The following is an 11,197-nucleotide window of genomic DNA, read 5'->3' on the forward strand; positions in this document are numbered from 1 at the left end:
GTCCCCGAGTAACATATCGCCAGTGTTTCTTACACAAATTTGTATTGGTGGAAAAAATTTGATTAAACATTCAACAGGTGATGTAAAAAATGATAGACCTGGTGCAGTTCAAAAAAAGATGTCAAGATATGACAGGAGTGCAGTTTTTTAAACTTAAAAGCTCATATAACAGTGATTTATGTCCACTCTGATGCATTTAGAGCGATTTTATTGAACTTTGAGGTTTTCATAATAATATCTGTTCTGAAGCTTAGTTAATTTCTAGCTTATTTGTATCTTTTTTTAATTGTTTGAAAATAATTGTAATTGTAAAGCAATTGATTCAAACAGGTAAAAATATACGTCAGTTAGGCAATCTAACATTTATTATATTTTCTGGCTATAGTTCCAATTATGGGTAGACTTTCATAAATCTGAACAAAATTTGGATCTATGATACATGGCTTAAGTTGAATAATTTGCAAACATCCCCGACAATTCACGGTGTTTTTTTTCTGTTTCTTTTCGTTCTTTTGGTAATGATATATGCAACTGTAAACTTTATTTTCAAAACCCAATTCACGCCTTCTTCTTATGTGTATTTGCATAGAAAACACGCAGTTCTCATCTGCTGAAGCCCAAAGCCTGAAGGAATATATTCAGCCAGATTTCAGCAAATATAACATTTAAAACTAGGACGTACTTCCGTAAAACGCATATTGAGATACGTAAAATGCATATTGAGATTAATCGTCAAGATTGCATTTAAATTATATAGCTCTGGTCTTTTATCACTATACTCATTAAATGACGTCATAGTATGTGTTTACTTTACAAGTCATTTAAAGTTTTACGTCATGGATAAAGGGTATTTATCGTATTGAATATTAAGTACGACATACAGTTTATTTGCAAGTCCCGAAACCCACTAAAGGTAGATTATTAACTAACGGCTCTCGCATACATGTCGTGAATCTCTCTCACTCTGCTTCTCTATTCTGTGTCTGTCTCTGTAAGTGTCTGTCTGTCTGTCCGTACATACCAGAGCTACCGTAGGGAGTTCTTTATGTCCGGTCTTCTGTACAACTTGACAAAATGAGGTTCATTCCGTAAAAAATTGCTCATACGAGGTTAAAATATACTTGTGGGTTTCGACGTTAGAGTATCATTTACTCCACAATTATTTGAAACAGTAACCAATAGTAAGTATGAAAAGATTCAGTGCAAGGAACAAGCATGCAAAGCGCATTAATCAGCTGAAATAGTGAGCATTTAAGTTCATAAACAAACTGCACTCCTGTCATATATTGACATCTTTTGAACTGCACCAGGTCATATCATTTTTAGCTCGACTATTATATATGAAATATATATAGTGGAGCTATTCTACTCACCCCGGCGTCGGCGTTGGAGTTCCCGTTGGCGTTGGTGTTTCCATTAGCGTGCAAATGTTAAAGTTTGCGTACTACCCCAATTATTTTCAATGTCCCTCGACATATGCTTTCATATTTTGCATACTTCTTTACCAACATGACCCCAACCTATAAAAAGGAGCAGACAACTCTATCAAGCATTTTGACAGAATTATTGCCCCTTTTATACTTAGAATATGCATATTATTGATAAATCTATGTTAAAGTTTGCGTACTACCCCAAATATTTCCTATGTCCCTTGACATATTGCTTTTATATTTTGCATACTTGTTTACCAACATGACCCCAACCTATAAACAAGAGCAGAACGGTATCAAGCATTTTTTAAGATTTTTGGCCTCTTTTATACTTAGATAATTGAACATTTTGCTTAAATTGCCATAACTTCTTTATTTATGATCAGATTTTATTAATACTTTGACAAAACAACACTTACCTGAATACCACAATGGATTCCACCCAAACAAAACCCCACGCCCCATCCCAGAATCCCTGCTCCCCCACCCACCCCCGAAAATAAAAAAAATAAATCCTTTTTTTATTTTTGAAAGATCATCTAATAAATGATCATTAAACCCCCCTCTCAACCCCTCCCCCCTACCCCCCCCCCCAAAAAAAAGAAAAAAAAAAAAAAAAAAAATCATTTTTTTATTTTGAAAGATCGTCTAATAAATGAATGACCACACCCGACATTATACCCCCACTCTCAACCCCCCCTACCCCCCCCCAAAAAAAAATTAAATATTTGTTTTCCTTTTTATTTTTGAAAGAATGTCTAATGAATTATTAAATATGAACCATTTCCCCATGATGGCTTACGTTATACTGTCAAGCACTCGAATAGTTGAGCACGCTGTCCTCTGACAGCTCTTGTTTCATCAACATGTTGAATGTAAAGTCAAATTTTTCCACCGATACCAATTTTTTTAAGAAACCCTGGCGGATATTTTACTCGGGGACATTGATTGATATAATTGTCGGTGCAAAAACTTTTTCACTGGCATACCTTAAAAGAAATTTGTAATAAAAAGCTAAATATGGGACAAAGCCCTGCATCGTCGACTTTAAATAGCCATATTTCAATAAATCCTGAATAATAGTAATCATGATTTTAGTAACATACATGGAAATACCTCCTTTGCATATACCAAAATATATTTTAATTCAAAAATGCCTTTAAACAATTATAGAACTGGATTTACTTACCCTACCAAAATTCAACAAATCTATAGGCAACTTTTTCATACACATCCCTCTTTTCACAGCATTTCAGGTTTCCTGAGGTGTTCCTTGCATGCCATAAATATTGTGAATTCTTAAAAAACAAATAACATTTAATTAAATGGATTAATATAATGGGCCATATTGTTTCTATCATAAATTGGTGTGTTTTTTTATAATGTTTGATGTAAGAATTTGGACCTAAAACAATGTACATTTGATTTTGTGGTTGAAAAGAAACTAGAAACATTAATGAGAAGTATTGTATTTTTAATTATATTGGTTTCACAGTAAACTTATTTTCAATAACTGTTTGTTACCTGGGGTTTTCAGTGTTTGTGTATTAACAATTTTCAATAAATGTGTATTAACATGTAGTTTTAACAACTGACTTTTGTAACTGGAGTTGCAACTAAATACAATGTTTCAATTGTTTGTATGATTAATTGCCATACAAAATATTTCAATATGTGTCAATAACATTTAAATCATGTTTACGTGTATAGATAATATATTATTATTGCATAAAGTTACACCACCTGACAAATGCCAGTGCATGTTGAAGCTTAGTTATTTCCTTCTATGTTTTTGTGTCCAAAGATTTTAATTCTTCAGACACTATAGACACATACAAACATGTCAAACATTAAGAGAAAACTTAACACTGGAAACAAAATTTCCTGTCAAACCTAAATATTTTTATAATTAGATTTTATACAGATTTTAATAATTTGTTGTGATGGTATTTAACAACACATTATTAATACAGTTTCAATGTGATTTGTTATGAACTACTATACATATAATTCAATATCTTGATGATACTCTATTTTGCAGTTTGGAAGTGTGCTGTTTGTCCCATTACATCACTAATAACTCCGATAACAAGCTCCTCACCCTGGCCAGGGATGGTTCAGTCCTGGCCACCTTCACTGACCCTGCACTAAAATCCCTACGTGGCCTACATGTGACACCTGCTGGTCATGTGCTGGTATGTGGAGGCGTGTCCGGCACTATCATACAGACGGACACTGAGGGCAGAAGGAAGCTGGCTACACTTGCTACACAGGTGGATGGAGTTGAGATCCCATACTCAGTCTGCTTCAACAGACATTCTGACTCCATCATTGTGGGACTTGATGAGAACAACTTTATCCTGGTGTTCAAAGTGCATAGTGTAATTTTTCCTGTATCTTTGAAAAATAATGATTTTTTATTCAGATGATTACACATGTCTTGGGATTGTGTTGCTGTGAATTAGAGCATGGTGTTACAATACTACAGCAATTTTAGTATTATTTCTGTATCATGTATTTTGTAAACAAATAATAGCATTACTTAAAAGAATAAAGAGTTTCTGTGAACATTATATTTCGTATAGAATAAATATCCAATATATTGTTGAGAATATATTTCCAACCAGTATACCTCAATCAATAACTGCTAAATAATAACAAAGTAACAAAATTTTAAGCTGCATGGCAATTTGCAAAAATGTAAACCTCGACTGTACATGGGGAAGCTATTGGATCAAGTGCAGACATGTATATGGCTGTGAGCTTTATGTATGGAACAACAACACGCAAAGTGATCTTGTACAACTTTCTATTGCACAGAACTTTCACCTGAAGCACATGCAAGGGTATGACAGAAACTTCTCAACAGATTATTGCATGTCAACCGCTAATACCGTTCTGATAGCAGGCCTGATAATTTTCCGGCCTGGGCCGGATTTCCGGTTTTTAAATTTGCTCAGAACCGATTTTGAGATTCACGCAAATCCGTTGAGAAATTTTGGAGAAGGGGGGGGGGGGCGAGCTACCTTTTTACGACAAGGGTTTTCGGAGATACCTTGGAGAATCTGGACCGGTAGCCGGTAAATATACCGCACCGATCAATGGCCGATAAACGCTTATGACGTCATGTTAGTTTTTCAGGCTTTCAAGTAACTCAGATGCATGAAGAAAATTTTACGGAAAATTTTGAATTTTGGCGAACTAAACGAGCAGCAGCAAATTGTATCTTCAATCGCATTATTTCTTCAGGTAAGTTTGTTAAAATTAATATTATCTATGTAGCAGGAAGAGTTTTGTTTCTGTCTTAGACAGAAACAAGCATCCATGGCGAATATGCCTACATTATTCAGAAATGACATGTCACGATCATTTAAAGTTTCATGATTGACTCGTGAAAGTTTGAATTGATAATGCTATTATATTTTTGAGAGCGTTTAATATTTTAAGAAATATAATGTCACGTCATGAATGTCATGGCTGCAGTCCCATCCTCTTCCTTTTCTCTGCCTTTTCCCTGCTTTGCTGGCCATGCACTTTGATGCTGATTGGGACTGGTCCTATTTAAACCATTTGTCCAGAAATTATGAGCCCAACAGCAAAAAGTGTCACCGATAAAAACACAGATTAGAAGGGGAAGTCATGCCCAATTTTTCCATTTAATGGAAAATTTTTATTTTTAATGGATCCGTGATTTTTTTTGCATCTGCTTAACATAGTTGCCACTGTCTGTGTATGCTCTGTAATATTTGTTTACACCTCTTATTTACTTACAAGAATTTTAGTGGATATTTTATTCTTCTATAAATGTCTAGAAACAAATTCGTATTTATTTGAAGCTTTATTTAAAAGAAATTAGTGGATATTTTATTTCTTAAAAAATATCTGACTTTTAAGCAGACAATTCTAAACGTTTAAATTACCACATCTGATGTTATAATATCATTCATAATAGTTTTATGTATATTTGCCTTATTAAAAGCATCGGGCCAATCAGCAGTGAAGTATTTTGCCAGAGCAGATGTACTGTATAGTCCAGTCCAGGCTAAAATGGTGCAGAACATTACAAACGCCAGTGGAGAATACCGTCACATTATTAAGAGGAAGAAACAGGAGAAAGACCAGGTCAGCAAAGAACTGACCATTAACACACAAAAGCCACCCTCCAAAAGAACAGCCATGGATATGATCAGCCACCTAGCTAAAAGACAGAGGCAAGACCATGTTGACAAACTTGACAGTGTACAGACTGGTGGGAACAAGGAATGAACATCAGAAAAAGCCATTTGATATAAACAAATAGAAAGATTAAGTAATCAAACTCATTTTTCAAAGGCATCATATGATTTCAAGATGCAATTAGTTTGCCATTGGTTTGAGATTGATGCTATCAATGTATAAAGTGTACATCACCTTAGTTAGTTAGTTAGTTACAAGTTTATCAAGTGTTTGAACAATTGTTGTTAAATATTGAAATAATTAGATGTTCCTTTATTCTTTATCTAGTCATTTATTGATAACGCAAGTGTTGGAAGTGTTCAGCCTCTGGAATAGTCATTCATTTAATTAGATCAATGTGCTATCGATGTAGTTATCTTGTGTACATAACCTACATGTAAGGACAAAATAAATGTTACAAGTTTATCAATTGTTTTAACTGTTGTTGTTTTGTATTGAAATACTCAAATGTTCCTTGTCTTCTTGTTAACAACTGAAAGTCATTTCTTGATATCACAAGCGTTCAACTCTTTTGACTAGTGTTGCTTTGAATTACAACTATGTGCAATCAATGAATGCAGTGTACATAACCCTTGTACATTTCAAAAAAAGTCAATGGGTTTAACTATTTCGTTTTGTTTTGAAAGAGCGTTCAATTTACTTTGACTCTTTTTAACAAGACTTTTAATGAAACATATCAAAGTAGCTCAAATATTAATACTACAAGTATATGCACTTAAATATTGAAATTGCTTGCATATTTATTTTTTAAAGGAAATGATGTACCTCAATTTTGTATTAGTCATATATTGAAATAATGAGCCTTCAGCTCTTTTAACTAGTCATGCATTGAATTGCACTCATTATGTAGCTCTGCTTCAACTCTTACCTAGGTAGTCAAATTATAAGTAAACTTTGTGCAGCTATATTTCAACAAATGAAACTGTTTTAACTAGTCGTATATTGAATTATATGTGTCATTGTGAATCTTAACTTTTTATGCTGTTAGTTTGAAATATACTTGAATAACTTGACAATGTGTTACTTGTATGACTTAATTATGATAGTTTAGTTTTTTTGAGTGCAAGGAACATGAATGTTTATAAAATTTAGATTAAGTGCATTGTCTTAAAACAAATCATTTTTTGATCAGAAGTAAATGATTTCTGTTTATTGTAATGAGAAAATGATACTGAATTTATTTTTATCAGAAACAGAGCCCCCAACACCCAAAAGCAGTTATGTGCCAGAGATGTAAGATATGTGTCAGACAGCATTGATTTTCAGTATAAAATAGATTAATCATTCAGAGCCTAAAGGCTTTCTGAGAGCCTGACAAATAGGTTTTAGAATGCTCAAAATCATTTTCGTCCGGGGGGCTTCGCCCCCCTTGCCCCCCTACCAGGGCGTTGCCCCTGGACCCCCTTGGGGACCTAGGCGGACCCCAAACCCCCGGCCAAAGTTTTTCAGGCCTGGCCTTCAGCCCTTAATATCAGGCCTGTGATAGTGAATGAACTGGAAATAAGAAAACTAACATTCTTCGGCCAAATCTGCAGATTATTGAATCCTAAATATCTGCGAAAGATATCTCCAACCATACACTTATATGTCACATTGAATTAGAAGCCAATGCCTCGGATACAAAGCGACAATCAAAGAAAATAGTTGAGAACAAGAGATGTGTTCGTCAGAAACACAATGCCCCCTTTTGCACCCCTTTGAATAATACAAAAAAATATTTATTTTTTTGACCTTTGACCTTGAAGGATGACCTTGACCTTGAACATCCACCACTCAAATGTGCAGCTTCATGAGATACACATGCATGCCAAATATCAAGTTGCTATCTTCAATAATTTGAAATGAACATAAAGAACGAAATACAGAGTCGCATCAAAGGCACCAATCAATAGGGAATAGGGGTAGTAATGGCGCATGTAATAGACTCCAATAATTACTCTCCTTTATGGAGAGTAGCACAGGACAATCCAAAAATAATTACCGTGTGTAAAACAATATTGAATAGCATAGGTATGTTTGTGTCTAGACAGTCTGTACCAGAATGCAAGACATTGTTGCTTCAAAAACAGTTAATATCGTAGTTCATAAGATGTGTTATTGTCACTTGTTAGAGGATAAGTGAAAACATTTATGGACAATTCTAATTGAATGCATCTGAATAACGGAAATTTTGCGCCCTCATCCACTTAAATGGCATAGAACAAAGTGCATTGTTGCTGAAAATGATACCTGATACTGTTGACTCATATTTTGTGCATTTTAAATTGTGCAAAGCTGCTGTTAGCAACTTGAACTAGTGTTGGATGATCTGAGTCAGGTTTTTTTCACATATGATGTTGACATGTCGATCAAATCTATGTTAGTGTATCTTAATTCTTTATAGCAGTCCTTCTGTGGAAGGCAAAATGTGTGACTTTTATTAACGTGATATTATGGGCATTTTTCACTGTTGACTTGAGCTGAAACGAATTAACAGGTCAAAAGAGTAAATATAAAATGTGGTTACTGACCAATTATCTGCACTCATCTTGCTACAGTTGTTTATAAAAAATATATTTCATATTCGATATTTTACGTGACTCACCCAGTCCTGTAAAACTTCATATAGTGTATTGTTGACAAAACAAAGTTTATGCCAAGATGTTTATTTATTCCAACTGCAGCAAATGTAGTGTTTTAGAATGTTTTCTTCACTACTACAGTTATGATCCTCTTTTTTAAGCAAAAAATTAGTTTTAACTGTAACTCAAATAGAATTACTGCCATCTAATAAACTTATTAATCTGTGTATTGCCTCGAGAGCGTTTCAAACCAAGCCTTAGGCTTTCTATGCCATCATTCGCTACATTAAATAGGTTTAGACTAAACTCGCGTACCTCCATATTATGGTTCATTTTTTTCTGATTTAAGTGCAATTTTCTGACAAAAACAGATTATGTGGAGGGATCTGTGTCCTATGGATACATATTAGTGTGTTCAATCTTCATACCTTGCAAAGATCCTTTGTTCCTTGATACCAGGGTAAAGAACAAATTGATATTGGAAAATGTCTTAATACCGGTAGTTGCAAAACAGACATCTCAGGTGAGCCAAATAGGGCTTGATGCTTTGCATTGACCGTTCCAAGGCGGTGACCCCAGCTTATTCATATTTTGTGTTTATGTTGGTTTGTATTGTGCTGTATTGTGCTGTTTTGTACTGTTGGGCAATCGGTCACTTGCCTTAAATAAAGGACCAACTAATTGTTTTTAATGAAAATTCAATACTGCTCCAGCAGCTGGAGTTTCACTTCTTTATATTGAGATTGGAAACACACTGCTGCTAAAATATACAGTCCACTCTCGTTATCTCGACATCGGATATCTCGATATTCTCGATATGTCGAAGTAAGCGCAATGTCCCAACTTTTTTACTTCTTTATCTATATCAATAAACATCGCATATCTCGATTTTCGTTATGTCGAATAATTCGATATATCGATATAAAATTTGTCCCGATTCCCAATTTTACATGTATTTAATGTCGTTTATCTCGAAGTGCGAATAACTGTCCCAGTGTCGGCAAATAGTGAGAAATTTTTTCTTTGATATTCACTGTCACACTTCGCCCAGCTGCTCCCGATACTGTGCGGTAGGAAATTGATCCGTTAATTGCATCAATGATCACACGTGTGAAATGTCGTCAGCCATTATCAATTGAGTAAGGCCTGTCACTTTAATATCAATTAACTGCAATTAATACACAGCCTGCCGAAAGGCCGATAGACTAATAATCGATTGAACTTTGCATTTCAAAATACAAAATGTACATGTAGGTTCAGTATTCCGGAATGTGATTTACGCATGTTCAGATGGAAAACCCCCCGTCTTGATTGGAAGTCTATTGCATCATAACTTTAAATAGCAACATTACTGGATGTTTACTCGACCGTTTAGAACAATTATAACCGCATGTGTTCATGCAATTCTGTAATACTTAAAAAGTGATTTTAAGCATTTAAATAGCAAAATTAATCGTGCCTCGTAAAACGCGTATATATCAGGTAGAGAGTATTATGGCACACGGTAACGGCTTTAGTTAGACCACTTAGCAGGTATTTAGATGTTAAAAACAAGGTAATTTTTCGTCTCATTTTTTCTTTGAAAACGCCTTATCGGATATCTCGAACTCTCGTTATCTCGATATTTTTTCTTGTTCCCGCCGACTTCGAGATAACGAGAGTGGACTGTAATTTTTTTGTCACAAACAAACTCAAAGAAGATGAAGATTCTTTCAAAAGTTATGACATACAACTAGTGGAAGACACTTTAACCCGAAAATGGATTTTCATTTTGAACATATTCTTTTTTACACAAAATTCCTTAAAGCTGAAAGTGCATATGCACAAAGCGAGTCAGAACAAGGCTCCAATAAGAACTTGTTTATATTCTGGAATAATGTAAAAATGATGAGTCATTATGAGAATTGCAAAGGTTATTATTGGTTTTTACTGGCGTGAGATATTTTAACTTTATTGTCTTAATATTTAACCATTTACCACTTAGATATGTATTTTGGCGCATTTGTAGTCAGGCCTCAGACAGTTACATTCAATTAAGACCTTTCTTACTAGATTCAAGTATTATGCCCCCGGATCGAAATATAGGGGGTATATTGTTTTTGGCCTCTCTGTCTGTCTGTCATTCTGTCCCAAAACTTAACCTTGGTCATAACTTTTGCAATATTGAAGATAGCAACTTGATATTTGGCATGCATGTGTATCTCATGGGGCTGCACATTTGAGTGGTGAAAGATCAAGGTCAAGGTCATCCTTCAAGGTCAAAGGTCAAATGTATGTCTTCAAAACGGCACAGTAGGGGGCATTTTGTTTCACAAACACAGCTCTTGTAAAGGCTTCATATCCAACCCTTAGAGACAGATGAGCAGCAAACAGCATAAAACCTGAACAGACTGCGAGTTACTCACAAGCTGTTCTGGTTTTATGCTGTTTGCACATAGCAATTTTCACTTTGCTTCTTATGGGGGAAAGGGTTTACATGCATCATAAAGGCTTTTAGCGTGAAACTGTTAAAAACATTAAGAAAAGCAATATATACTTTATTGTTAAAAGTACAATTAATGTTACATTTATAAAAAAACATTAATTGTGTATTGTCCTGTATGGAAAAAATACTGTGAAGATATCTATTTTATATATTCATAATTTTGGACCATATGCAAGAAATGCCATGATGACTCTTTGAAGCAAGGTCTGTAAAATATTGTGGTTTAGTTGATTGATCACAAAGACCTGTGTTTGATGAAATATATCTTTATGCCAAAGTTATTGACACAAAACTCATTTTTTTCTATAGCAATTCTGAACATATTTGGTTCCCTATGCACAGCTGAAAATAAATTTCTTAAACATTCTAATATCTTTTCCACCCTATGTTTATGTTATCATTAGATATTCTAAGATCTTCGTTAACCCTTTCACTGCTGAAAAATTAAAGTGATTTAAAATTCTAATGTCTTTCATACCCTATTT

Source organism: Dreissena polymorpha, chromosome 14 (assembly GCF_020536995.1).
Source record: "Dreissena polymorpha isolate Duluth1 chromosome 14, UMN_Dpol_1.0, whole genome shotgun sequence".
In the NCBI taxonomy this organism is placed as follows: Eukaryota; Metazoa; Mollusca; class Bivalvia; order Myida; family Dreissenidae; genus Dreissena; species Dreissena polymorpha.